Genomic DNA, 13,899 nt, shown 5'->3' on the forward strand with positions numbered 1-13,899 from the left:
CGGGCCTTTGAGAAAGTGCTTCCTGGTGCTGGTTAGCTGCTGGCCCTGGGACGACTGCTTCTTAAAACATTTAAATAATGGATGTCCTCCCCCACAAAAAGAGCATTCATGCCTAAATTTGCAATTATTTTGCCATTTGCACGTGCTTTCATTAAAAGAGAAACAGAAGCCCCTTTTTAACTGCGCATTTTGTTGCTGTCTGTTCACATAACTCCGCTGTGGTGCCATCAAGTTAAGCCACAGGCCTACATCTTTCTCACCCCACCGCATAGAGGGGTGCACTGACAGTTTTTTGGCGAAACGACTCGTCATAAACGAGCCAAGCCGTCCCACCAAAATTCCTATAGGCTTCAAGAATCGATTCCATGTGCTGAAACAACCCACTGCAGTGTTCAGACTCTTTTTCTCCTAATACAGCAGCAAAAATAAAAAAGGCCTGTAGCCAATTATGAAAGGATTTATACAGATGCTTTTTCTCACTGTCACCTTCAATTTTACCATCTGACACTCCTGCACGTGACTGTTCTTTTGCGGATGGGAGCAAAGAAAAAATATCCACATACTCTTTCCTCCATATTTTTTCTTTCACTCCCATGCTCAAGTGAAAACCCAGGGGGGAGGACTGACATGTAATAGCTTCTTTAAACAAATTACCCGGAATACCCTCAACCTGGGCATTATGAGCTGACACAGATCTGTCCTCCTTCCCTAACATTTCCCTACATACGCTGTATATCATACTCTTTAACATACCCACATTAAAATCCTGCCCACCACTACGCAGTACATGTGGGTTCTCACCGGTCTTCCGTGAGCCTGCATACACGTCCTCTGTGTCCCGATCCTGATAGCAGCTCCTGGAACGCTGCCTCAGCGCCGCCGTCTCCACCGAGCCTGCCGCAGTTTCGTCCCCGGATGATGACCCGGACGCTCATGCCTGAGAAACCACCGCCGCCTCATGCGAGCTCTTTTGCAAAGGAGGCGGCGGTGGCGGAGGCGGGCTATAGCAGCCCAGAACCAAATCTCCGCTGACCGACGGCACCGCTACCGGAACGTGCTCGCGGTCGCATGGGGGACCCAGGCGGACGGACACTGGGCTGCACACTTCCAGGTGACACGACTTCCGGGGACCCGATGACGTCGGCAGCTCTCGCGATGAGACCGGAATCACGCGAGAAGTCCTCGACCGTCCTCTTGCAGCGACCGCCTCCCTCCGCGCTGGTCTCTTGGCACCCGAACCGGATCCTCCGCTACCACGAGCCGCCGACTTCTTCCGTCCCTGCGATGATTTCCTCGCTGATGCCGGCGGTGAGTATCTTGCTCTTTCCTTGCGACTTCTTTTTTCCCCCGAAGTCGCCGCTTGCTCTGACACCGCCGACTGTTCTTCCATCCGAGTCGCCCTCCTGGACCGGGCATCTCCGCTCCCGAAGCTGAAGTCTCTAGGCATCTTCTCAGCCACGCTGCTACGTCTTCTTCTCCGGCTCTCTGTAGGATCTGCTGGATGAGGCTTTCCATGACTAAAACTTCCTCTTCATCAGCTGTGACTGACTCACAACTGGTGAAGCAGCCCCTTATATATAAAACAAAACCTGCACAGCAACCAAAACTTCCAATCAATAACTTTAAAATTAGGCGCGCAGCGACCCCATTGGTTACTAGGGCACACTCACGTTACTAGGCAGATTTGAAATTAACCCCTAACTATAAAAACACATAAACAATCCTCCATATACCCTCGTGTTCAGTGTCATCATGCAGTCCCTGCGCTATTTGCTAACAGGGACTGCTCATAACTTCAGAACCACGCATAGACTTGATAATTTTTCTGTCAAATATTATTCAGGACATTGAGATGTTCATTTTGAGGACTTGTGGTCCAGGGTACCTCTTTTGAAATTAAACTTATATACGATTGAGTACGTTTGATTATGCACATATATAGCATTATATAACACAGATTTACGTGAATAACTTCTAAACTACACATAGACTTGATAATTTTTCTATGAAATATTATTCAGGACATTGAGATGTTCATTTTGAGTACTTGTGGTCCAGGGTACCTCATAGAATTATATAGCACAGAATTTCAAATTCATATAGAACCTTCATTTTGAGCACTTGTGGACCAGGCACCTTGATCAAAATAAAAATTATGTATGATCAGTTGGTTCTAAAACAGTTGGTGCACCATAGATGAATGAATATCTAATAGCTAAAGTCTAACTTAGATGAATGAATATCTAATAGCTAAAGTCTAACTGCAGACTAACTTGAATCTGGTCACGTGTCTGGTGCCGGGATACGACCCAGCGGGTCAGAATCACCTCTCCTGGGGGCTTCTCCTCACACCTCCCACAGGTGTGGGTCTCTCTACACTGCTCTCTGGGACTCTCCTGTCATTTCCTGTCTTCCTAGGCTTTTTACTAACCAAGCTCCTCCCAGCCATTAGCTCTCCCTAGCCTGAGAGCACCAAGGGAAGTAGCTTACCTCATGTGGCCATCTAGTGGCCGCACACAGAATATATCATAAACCAAATCTACAGTATTATATCAACATTAAACAGTACACATTTACAGACACGGGATTTGCAGGTCTGGGGCGGCAGAGCCTTACACCCCCTTACAGTTGCCTCACCGCTCACCTCTCCGGCCCCTACCTCCTTACCGTCACCCATCTGCTCCTCGTTGCATCTTTAGAATGCCACTATTTGTGTTGAATTCATTTGGTCTCTCATGATGGGCCAGGACTTCGTGGTCTAATGAGTCCTTGGAAGGTTATTCGCAAGTGTGTTTCATGAGGTCATGGTATATGCAAAATTCTCGAATTTATGCACTAAAGACTCCTGAGGAATTAATTGCAAGAGTTGCTGATCTGAAGATGTGACGAGGACTGGATGAGTGATTGTGAGGAGTGGAGGAGCTGGAGATGTGAGCAATAAAGTGAGTATAAGGATTTTTATTTTAGCATTTTGATGGACATTTTGCTTAATCCGTGTGGAAGTGAAATATAAAAATTCTGCATTTTGGTGAATGTAAATTTTTGGCGAACTCCAATAGAATTCCATTTGAATGTATTCGCTCAGCTCCAGTATATGGGAAGTGTCTAGAAATGTGAAAAATGTACCGCCAGTTACTAACAGCAAAAAAAAAAATAGAGTAAGAGTTTCTTTAATAATCTTTATTAAAGTTCTATAAATTTATATTATCTCAAATATCTCTGGATTGTGGGAGGAAACTGGAGCACCCGGGGAAAACCCACGCAGACACGGGCAGAGCATACAAACTCCACTGTGCTGCCCATAGTGATCGTTATTTTACACGGAAGTCTCGTGAAATATTATTTCCAGAAATATGTACCAACTTGAACCACTTTAACAGTTCCAAAGCTTTTCCACTTCTTAGCCAGGATGTCTATGGCACGGTTAGTTTCCTCCTTCACGTTCAGATGATAGTTTTTAGTAATGAGGTTCCTCAACCCTCTAAACACACCACATAATGCCGTCGGATAGTTATTCATAGGGTAAAGCGTCTCTTATCATAGTGAGGTGCTCCAGGACAGCGTCCACCTCATCAACCATATACAGTAATTTAGAACAATAGGACATCATCTTCACCAGATAAACCAGTTCTTTTTGCCCGAGTTGTTCATATATCTTGCAGTATTTTTCTCTATTAGGACTTAACAGCTCTTCTATATTGTTACATCCGACCTAAGGAAGACAATGCAACAAGGCTGCAATACCGGCTGCCTTAACCTGCTGGTTTTTGCTGTGTAACTTTATCAGTAAGACTGATAGGTATTTCCTGATGTGTTGGCTGAAGTCTTTCTTGCTCTGGTTACAGTTCTTGGCGAGATCAGCAAATAGTGAAGTGGCGTATGCCTGGATCAAAGGGTCCGAGTGGTTTAGATAGTCAGTACAAAGATCGACAATCTTCCCAAAAGTACTACCAAGTTTTGATCTTTTCAGCAAGGTGACTAATTTTGACAGGACTTGTAAGATGTTGATGATATCTTTTGGATTCTTACAACCATCTAATTTCCTGCTAAAAACCCACACAGCGCCTAGCAGTGGGTTTTCCATGGTTGCACAGGCATCCGGTATCTATCTGTTATATGTATGGCTCAGTAAGGATTAATTGTTTTCATAACATGGAGTAGTCCAGCTGGTAACATGGACAGCTGGAATTAACCGGTTTTGGCCAGCTGTTGCGCGCTTGTTATTCCTAGGTTCCTGATTGGCTGAGCGCTAAAAGTGCGGGAATTTGAGCTATATTTAACAGTGTCCGTGGGTCAGCTGTGCAGTTCCAGCTGACTGAAGAAAGAAGCATGGAAGAGCTGCTGCAGGAGCTGGTGCGGAGAGCGGGGGAAGAAGGCGGAGAAGACTGGCTGCGGGCGTGCCTCTCCACTGCGGCACCGTTACCCGAGCCTGAAGTTAATGAAGCAGCGGCGATGGATGAAGGGAGCGGTGAAGAGGAGGTCGCGCCGCGCGTGGATCCAGCTGCTGGCAAGAACCTGCGGAAGAAAAGAAGCCGGCGTGATGTGTACTCACCTTCGCCGCTGCCAGCGAGGAAAGGAACAAGCAGGAAGACGTCTGCGAGGCGGCGAGATCAAGACAACTCATCGCGAGAGCGGTGTCGTCATGAAAAGGGGACGGTCGGCGTGTCAACAGGAAGTGCAACGTCATCAAGCAGCGCGGACCGGAAGAAGTTGGCGGCGGCCGTTGAACGCGGCCGCTGTAGAGACCGGAGCATCGCGCCGCTGCCCATGCAAAAGAGCCTTTCTGGGGCAGCGGCGACGCTCAGGGTCTGGGCAGGCAGTGCGCCTGTAGCAGCGGTGAGCGACAGCCGGTCGGACGCAAGGCGGCAGCAGATCGAGGAGGAAGAACCAGAGATCCTGGACGCGGCCCCCAGTGTGAATAGGGGTGAAGAGGTCCGTGGCTTGCTGACAAGCGAAAAGGGTAAGAACACTCATACATTGACTAATGTATTAAATACTAGTTTTGATGTTAATGAGTTTAGGGAATTAATAAATAATACTGTATTGCAGGTATTGCAGAATAGGGTTTGTACTAATCAGACATCTGAGGCGTCTGCCTTACGTAAGGACAGACCCTCAGGTGTTGCTGATACGTGTTTTAAGGAGGCACTTACTTGTGAAATCTCCCCTTTAGGTTTTCATTTCAGTGCCTCCTTGAAAGAGAAAATTTGGAACAGGGAGTTCACTGATTTGTTCTCCCTGTTGCCTTATCATAGAGAACAGCAGCATAAATCAGATAAAAGAGGAGAAACAGGATTTGGAGGGTAGGAAGGTTTAGAAATCTTTTAATAATTGGGTGCAAGCGTTTGCCATCTATGCTGCTGTTCTAGGTGAAAGACGTCCGGAGTTGTGCAGCGGACTTTTCCAACACTTGGATATAATATTGGAGGCATACCGCAATTTTGGCGGTATGGCCTGGTTAAATTATGATGAATCTTTTCGACAAAAAATAGCGATTCATCATAATTTAACATGGGGTGTGAAAGATGTTGGGCTTTGGCTCAATCTAATGCTTCCACAAAGGAATGTTGGATTGAGACAAACATCTAATCAGACAATTAGGAAAGGAGTGTGCTTTGCCTTTAACGAATCTGCTTGTCGTTGGTTAAACAATTGTCGTTTTCGGCACGAGTGTTCGTTTTGCGGCGGAGCACACTCCATGTCAAAATGTTTTAAGAAACAATCTCAATCTACCCTGCAGTCGCATAACACTAAGGAACACATTTCTAAAAGCAGTGACACCAGTGAAGTGGGAAAACATGCTGCCATGGTTAGAAATGTTTCCAGACAAGGAGAAGCGTAGGGTTGTGTTGAATGGTTTTAAGTCAGGTTTTCCGGTGCCAAAGTTTAATGGGGTTGGTTGTTTAATGTTTGAAAATTTGCGTTCGGTTAATGAGAATAAGGACATAGTGAGGGATAAAATTGCAAAGGAAGTTGAAGCCGGTAGGGTAGCAGGGCCCTTTGAAGTGCCACCGTTTGTTAACTTTAGAGTGTCTCCATTAGGCTTGGTGCCAAAGAAGGAATTGGGTACGTTTAGACTTATCCATCATCTATCTTGCCCAAGTGGTTTTTCTTTGAATGATGAGATTGATTCATCGGTGGCCTCAGTGAAATACGCCTCATTCGATATGGCGGTTGATTTAGTGAGGCGGTTTGGTAAGGATGCTCTGCTTGCAAAAGCAGATATTAAATCGGCATTTAGGTTGTTGCCTGTGGATCCTGATGGTTTTAGTTCTTTAGGTTTTTCGTTTGAGGGTTATTTTTATTTTGATCGCTGTCTCCCTATGGGTTTCTCCCTGTCGTGTTATTATTTTGAGGCTTTTTCGTCATTCCTGCAATGGGTGGTGGAGTTTGAGTTACCTATAGGGGCAATTGTTCATTATCTTGATGATTTCTTATTTGTGGGTAAGGCTGGTTCGACGTGTTGTCAAGATCTACTGTTTAAATTTATGGCAATTAGCGGTTTATTTGGTATCCCGTTAGCAGAGGAAAAAACGGTCTTTCCTTGTAGTAGTTTGGAATTTTTAGGTATTTTGATTGATTCTAGGAAAATGGAATGCAGTTTGCCAATTGAAAAGATTGTGAAATTAAAAGAGCAGGTATTGGAGTTGCTTGGGAAAGAAAAGGTTACATTGAAAACATTGCAGTCATTGCTAGGTTTGTTGAATTTTAGTTTGAGAATTATTCCGATGGGAAGAGTCTTTTCTAGGAGCTTGTATGATGCAACAAAAGGGGTCAAATCTAACAGGTGTCATATTAGAGTGACGAAGCATATGAAAGATGATTTAGTTGTTTGGTTGGAATTTTTGGAAAATTTCAATGGGATTAATTGTTGGCAGGATGAATTTCAGTCGTCAGATGCTTTATCGTTATTTTCTGACGCAGCCGGCAGTGTTGGGTATGGAGTATTGTTGGGTAATCATTGGTCAGCAGAGTTGTGGCATGAGTCTTGGGTTAGACTAGGCGTTACCAAGAATATTTTAGTATTAGAATTATTTCCAGTTTTAGTGGCTTTAGTGCTTTGGGGTAGTGTTTTAGCAAACAAGAGGATATTGTTGTTTTCAGACAATCAGGGAGTGGTATTTAGTGTTAATACATTGGGGTCCAAATGTCGGTGGACTGTTAGGATTTTAAGGCAGATAGTGTTATGCTGTCTTAAATTCAATATTTGGATGAAAGCAAAGTATATTATGGGTAAGTCTAATGCCATGGCGGACTCTCTTTCTCGTCAGCAGTGGGAGGAGTTTCATCGGTTGTGCCCAGAGGCAGATCAAGACAATACAGCCTGCCCACCGCACCTTTGGCAGGTTTTATGGGACTGATTCCAGTTGTTATTCAGAACTCATTGGCGCATAGTACATGGATGGGTTATACATCGGCATGGGTTAAATGGACGAAATTTTGTGCTCTTAACAATGTTAATCCATATGTGACTAATTCTGTTTCAGCATTGCAATTTGTTAATGAACTGCTTGAGGCTGGTGTCACTTATGCTTCATTAGCGAAATTGATCGCGGGTATTTCCTTTTTTCTGAAGCTTGGTGGCAGTAAGCCTTTGAGTGGTTTGTTTTCAATTGTGCAAGTGATGAAAGGGCTGAAAAGATTGAATTTTCAGCCAGATACAAGAAGACCTATATCCATTGACTTATTATATCAATTATGGGAGGTCTTGAATTTTGTATGTAAAAATGAGTTTGAAACGTGTTTGTTTCAGACGGCATTCACTTTAATGTTTTTTGCTGCATTACGGGTGGGTGAATTGCTTAGTGCTAGCAAAAATCGTCCTTCAGGGCTGAGAGTGGACGATGTGTCTTTAGTTAACAATCAGGTGTTAATTAATATTAGAAGATCTAAAACAGATCAGATGGGTAAAGGGTCAATAATAAAGCTGAATCCTTTTCTTAACACATCTATTTGCCCGATTGCTAATCTAAAAAAGTGGTTTCAAGTACGGCCTGTTGGTAAGGGGCCTTTGCTGGTACATACTGGAGGTGATCCTGTTACAGTTTTTCAATTCAATAGCGTATTGAAGAAATGTTTATGGAAGCTGAACATGGGTAAGTGTAACATTTCATCACACTCATTCAGAATAGGTGCAGCTACAATGGCTGCAGGGTTTGGTCTCAGTGAGGATAGTATTAAAGCTATAGGGCGGTGGCAGTCTAAAAGATTTAAGTTATATGTCAGGCCTAATTTACTAACTTAATTGATCCTCATTTTTTTAGGCCCAATAATTGTCTGGATATTGGGACATTCTTACGTTCATTGGGCACAGAAGAGAGCGAGTCAGCGGCAATATACAGAAAATTTGTCGTTTGATTTGGACTTTATTCAGGTTTTGTGGTTTGGTTATAGAGGCATGGTTTGGTCACAGTTAATGGGTAAGGTAAGAAAGTTGTTATTGTATTATCCTTCCCCTGATGTGATCATTATTCATCTTGGTGGGAATGATATAGGTAAAGTAAATACTGTAAAGTTGTTATGGGAAATGCATAGGGACCTGGTAGCCATGAAAAATTATTTTCCCAATACATGTCTAGTTTTTTCAGAAATAATCCCGCATTTGGCTTGGAAATTGAATGGAGTGCAATTTATGGACAAAATTCGTAAGAGGGTGAATAGAGATTTAGAGAAGTTTTTCAAATTGTTAGGTGGCTTTACATATAGACACCTAGATCTTGAAGGCTTTACGCCGGGATTATTTAGACAGGATTGGGTCCACTTGTCAGAAATAGGAATGGACATTTTTAATCTGGGGCTGCAATCGATGGTAGAAAAATGGCTGTGTGGTTTTGTTGGGGGGGCCTCGCCTGTGTAGTCGTGTCCTGGTGGGAAAAATCACCCAGTTTTTGCTGGGTGGATTTGTTTTTTTATTAAATAGAAGTATGGTTGATGAAAAATGCTTTATTAATTCATTTAAAAGGTGGATTTGTGAATATTTAATATTTTATGATTGTTGGTTGTTCTAATTCTTACGAAACTCTTAATAAATCATCACGGCCATTTTTTCACCATTATTGACTCTGCTGTTTTATTTATTATTGTTTAGTGTTATTAAGTTAAGGATTATTTATATTAAGGTATGCCTTGTGCTACCATGCTAAAAACCCACACAGCGCCTAGCAGTGGGTTTTCCATGGTCGCACAGGAATCCGGTATCTATCTGTTATATGTATGGCTCAGTAAGGGTTAATTGTTTTCATAACATGGAGTAGTCCAGCTGGTAACACGGACAGCTGGAATTAACCGGTTTTGGCCAGCTGTTGCGCGCTTGTTATTCCTAGGTTCCTGATTGGCTGAGCGCTAAAAGTGCGGGAATTTGAGCTATATTTAAGACAGTGTCCGTGGGTCAGCTGTGCAGTTCCAGCTGACTGAAGAAAGAAGCACCCGCCCTCCCTCCCATGATGTTTTTTATTTTTTGTTAGTTATGTCGTGATGTTTTGTTAGAGGGAAAAATCACCCAGTTTTTGCTGGGTGGATTTGGTTTTTTATTAAATAGAAGTATGGTTGATGAAAAATGCTTTACTAATTCATTTAAAAGGTGGATTTGTGAATATTTAATATTTTATGATTGTTGGTTGTTCTAATTCTTACGAAACTCTTAATAAATCATCACAGCCATTTTTTCACCATAATTGACTCTGCTGTTTTATTTATTATTGTTTAGTGTTATTAAGTTAAGGATTATTTATATTAAGGTATGCCTTGTGCTACCATGTGAAGGCAGTCAAATATGAAGTCTTTCAGTTGATGCACCTCGGTAGGGGCACCTTTACAGGCATTACCAATAGCTTTTGTAGCATGGCAGACCTCAAGCTCATCCGAGCTGAAAGTTTTTAAAGCCATTAATGAGATTAAATTTTTTGCCACATCCTTCTCCAGGTTAGGATGGTGTAGGAGCTCCGAGACGAACATGACACTGATGATTCTGCTTGTTCTGAATGAATATCTCAATGGTATACGCAGGTAATGGATGAGTTTCCTCCTTTCCTCATCAGTTAAGACACAAGTAATATAATGACACATCGCAGCCTGCGTAGTGTCTGTGTCATGGAGAACAGATTCATCCTGGTGGTTTCTGAACCCATACTTGGGGTGCAGAAGATGATAGAAAAAATCATAGCTTCTCTCTTTCCAGTCTCTCCTGGATTTGGTGGAAATCAGGTCCAATATCTTGAACGAGCTGCTTTGTGGACGCTCTTCATCCTTTTCCAAGCGCTCCATGACTTCTTCACCACGATAAATTGCAATATTAGCCAGGAGCGTCATAGCTGCGCCAGTTATTCCGGGTTGTCTCTTACTCTCCGCTCTCCGCATGTGGCGATAGGTCTGATCGATAAGTTCAGTAGTCAGAAAGCTGGCAGTGTCCGCTCCGATAGAGGTTACAGTTAACAAGAACAGGAGGGCATTCATCAAATCCCGTCCATCCAGATCACGCAGATGTTTTGATTAGATCGCTGGTCATTGTCTTTATTACTCCAAGCTCAAATGATAAAACAATGCGTGGAATACTGTACTCCAGAAGAGGGACACTGAGCAGGTCCAGCGAGGCCAACAACTCTGTATAGCGATTGCTGGATCCCATGCTGCAGTGTTTACAGCGATCGCTGGATACCATGATGCAATGATTCATCATAAAATAATCAGACGTAATCTGCCAAAAAATTCAAAATGATATTAGAGGAAACATCAGGTAATTTCTAAGTAATAGAAGATTATTATTATTTCTGCAATATAAATGCAAAAAAATAAAATTATATTTCAAATTACAGAATTACAGTCCTCAAATTTCAGTAATTCCTTACACTGATGTGTAATGGCCTAAGGAACTCTCAGAAGTTCCAGGACTGAGGGCAACGGACCCTACAGGGTGGTCTCACCGGTGCCCATGGGTAACACAATGAAAGAAAGGGTGGCCATGGCTCGGATACAGAGAATCTGCTGTTATTATCTTCACCTGTGGAAAACAGATGGTGCTTTTATTTTCACATATGTTACCCATGGGCACTGGGGGTTTCACCGTCCCGGGTAAGGTGAGTCCTGAGGTGGTTTAGCCTTTTTATGCCATTGCCCGTCAATGTACAACATTTCTGAAGATGGAGATAACTTTCAAGACCCACAACAAAAGTCTGAATCAGCCCCGTCTCCACCCCTAAAAATTAATAATCAACCTGGACTCCTAAATCCAGACATTCATGTATTAGTAACACACAAGGTCCAAAAACCATCAACTTAGCCTTCAAAGAAGCAATTATCTCAAAACACAAAAGGCACCCTTAGGTAAACTACCTGGGTATATTGAAGCAACGCTAATAAATAATGAAAATATCATAGAATAAATTCAAAATATTTTTATTCCATCATTTTTTATTCAAACATAAACCACACCACAAAGGAAATCATATTACATCCAACAAACTGCCTCAGGTTAAGAAAGGTTCAGCATTAAGTATCCTATTAAGCATTTAGACATAAATTTTTCTATATATGATTCAATTTACATGATGCGGCAGTTCATCATCAAAACAATACACTCATTTATATAACTATAAGTCCTTCCCAGGTTTTGATTTCATTATTTGGCTATCTCAATAGTGTCTCACCGTCTTAGTTGTTTATTAAAAAATTTTTCAAACAAATATATATATATGGAGATTCAAGAAACAAATGGCAAGAAATTATTTCTTTACCTATCTGCAGGAAATACATATAAAAATATTTATTTTATTATTCTACCTCTGAAAATATTATTTTTCTTGATTTTATCTCTAAAGATCTCCGTTTTATCAGTGAAGTCAATATCCACCAATTAATTCGTTTGTAAGCCTTAAAAAGACAGCCAAATTTCACATATGGGAAGCAGTGAATACAGGCATGGAAAACCGGGCTCTTTTTTATAAAGACATATGTCAAAAAATGAAGCCCAGCGGTTTAGGGGAGGAATTGCCGTGCCGTATAAAACGAATCCTATATTTCAAAAAATGCCTTGATGGCAATGAAATTTCCAATACCAGCTGATAAACAGATAAAATTGGCAAATTAACCTAAGTTTAGGCATATATAACGGTGACACGCCTCTACCCCTCAGCCGGCTAATCAATTCTTAGCCAGCTTAAAACCACACAAGGCTATAGTCTGTATGGCCGTAACAGCATATGAATTCACAATATGTCAAAAAATGAAACCAACAGATTAGGGGAGGAATTACCGTGCCGCATAAAGTAAATCTTGTATTTCAAAATGCGTTGATGGCAGAACAAACTGTTTTTCTTATTACCCGCCAATAGACCGATAACATTGGTAAATTTACCTAGGCTTAGGCATATATAGCAGTGACACGTCTCTACCCGTCAGCCGGCTAATCAATTCTTAGCCAGCCTTAAGCCGCACAAGGCTATAGTCAGTGTGGCCATGACAACATATGAATTCACGATGTATGCCCGACAATATCTTATAGCACCACGCGAACCACATATATAACATTACATCACTTTCTACCGCTTTAGCAATATTATAGTTAAGCGTAAACCAGACTACAGTAAATACCTGAGCAGTGGATGACTCTCTCCTTTCCCCGACGTACGTTTCGCGCCAGCTTTTTCAAGAGGGGCATGTCGGGTAGGGAGAAAGTTGCTGCTAATATATCAGCCCGTAACCAATAAGGCAAAGAGTGGGTGTGTGGCAAATAGCCAATGAACTACAAGGGAGTCGTGTAGGGTATACGTCACTGATGTAGTGACGGTGAGCGCTATCACTGTCTCCCCAGGACTAAGTCAGCGCATATCAACGTCACAGACACATCGTTCCCTGCTGCGCGCGCTGAACCGCACATCTAAACCGCATATCATTCCACAAAAAGCCTTGGTCTCAAGGCCTTCTAACTGCATTAAGGTAAATACCCATGGAAATATAATATTACTGACATCTGTCCATATCCATGTATTGCAATCTATATATATATACGTACAGATATGCAGTCCCATGATTATATTGCTGAAACCAACGAAGAAGACAGTTGATATCGTATAGTTACTACTATAAGGATTGTCGGTATTCTGTGATTCTTCCGGTAATGTCACAAACCCAAAAGTATTCATACAATTTTTAGAACAATGTCACATATATATGTCATATGTACAGATATAGCTGTTACTCAATGAATGAATAAAAGAAAAGGTCTGGACTTTACATATATTTCCCTTACAAATCATCACTTCTTAATATATATGGTCATTAACCCATGAACATCCAACAATCCTGACATGCAGCTATATTACCCTTATATTACATCATGCAGAATGATCATAATAAACCCATAGGGCGATCTGTGGTAAATCATGTTAATCACCCCCTTATTTGCATTGACAGTGGCTCAGCCAAAAGGGCGAAGAAAAAGGGGTCATAAATGCAAACTGCCGGGACACCCACAGGTAGCTCCTGCAGTAGCCACCCAATGGGCAATCACCAGAGAGCGCAGAAATGACCTCAAAACTCACACCACAGGCCAGGGCGACAGCGATGCTCTAAATATTAGTCATATTGATATAGATATACTTCCAACAAATAAACCAATACATAATATTCAGTATAAATATATATAAATACATGTAAAAATTCACATTAATTTATTGTCATAAGAGGGTAGTTTCAGCCCAAAAATTGCCTCAAAAAGAATATATTTTTTTTCCTTGTAGAGAGTTGAATACAGCCACATTCTTTTTCTTTTTTATTATTATTTATTTTGGAGGGAAGGTTTCTCATCCATTATTCTCCAATTATTCCTTGTTGATAAGGATTGGTTGGGACGGACCTAATATTAGAGGGTTATCTAAAAGCAAACACAAAATGGAATTATTAACT

The sequence above is a fragment of the Anomaloglossus baeobatrachus genome, chromosome 6, assembly GCF_048569485.1.
Source record: "Anomaloglossus baeobatrachus isolate aAnoBae1 chromosome 6, aAnoBae1.hap1, whole genome shotgun sequence".
Taxonomy (NCBI): domain Eukaryota; kingdom Metazoa; phylum Chordata; class Amphibia; order Anura; family Aromobatidae; genus Anomaloglossus; species Anomaloglossus baeobatrachus.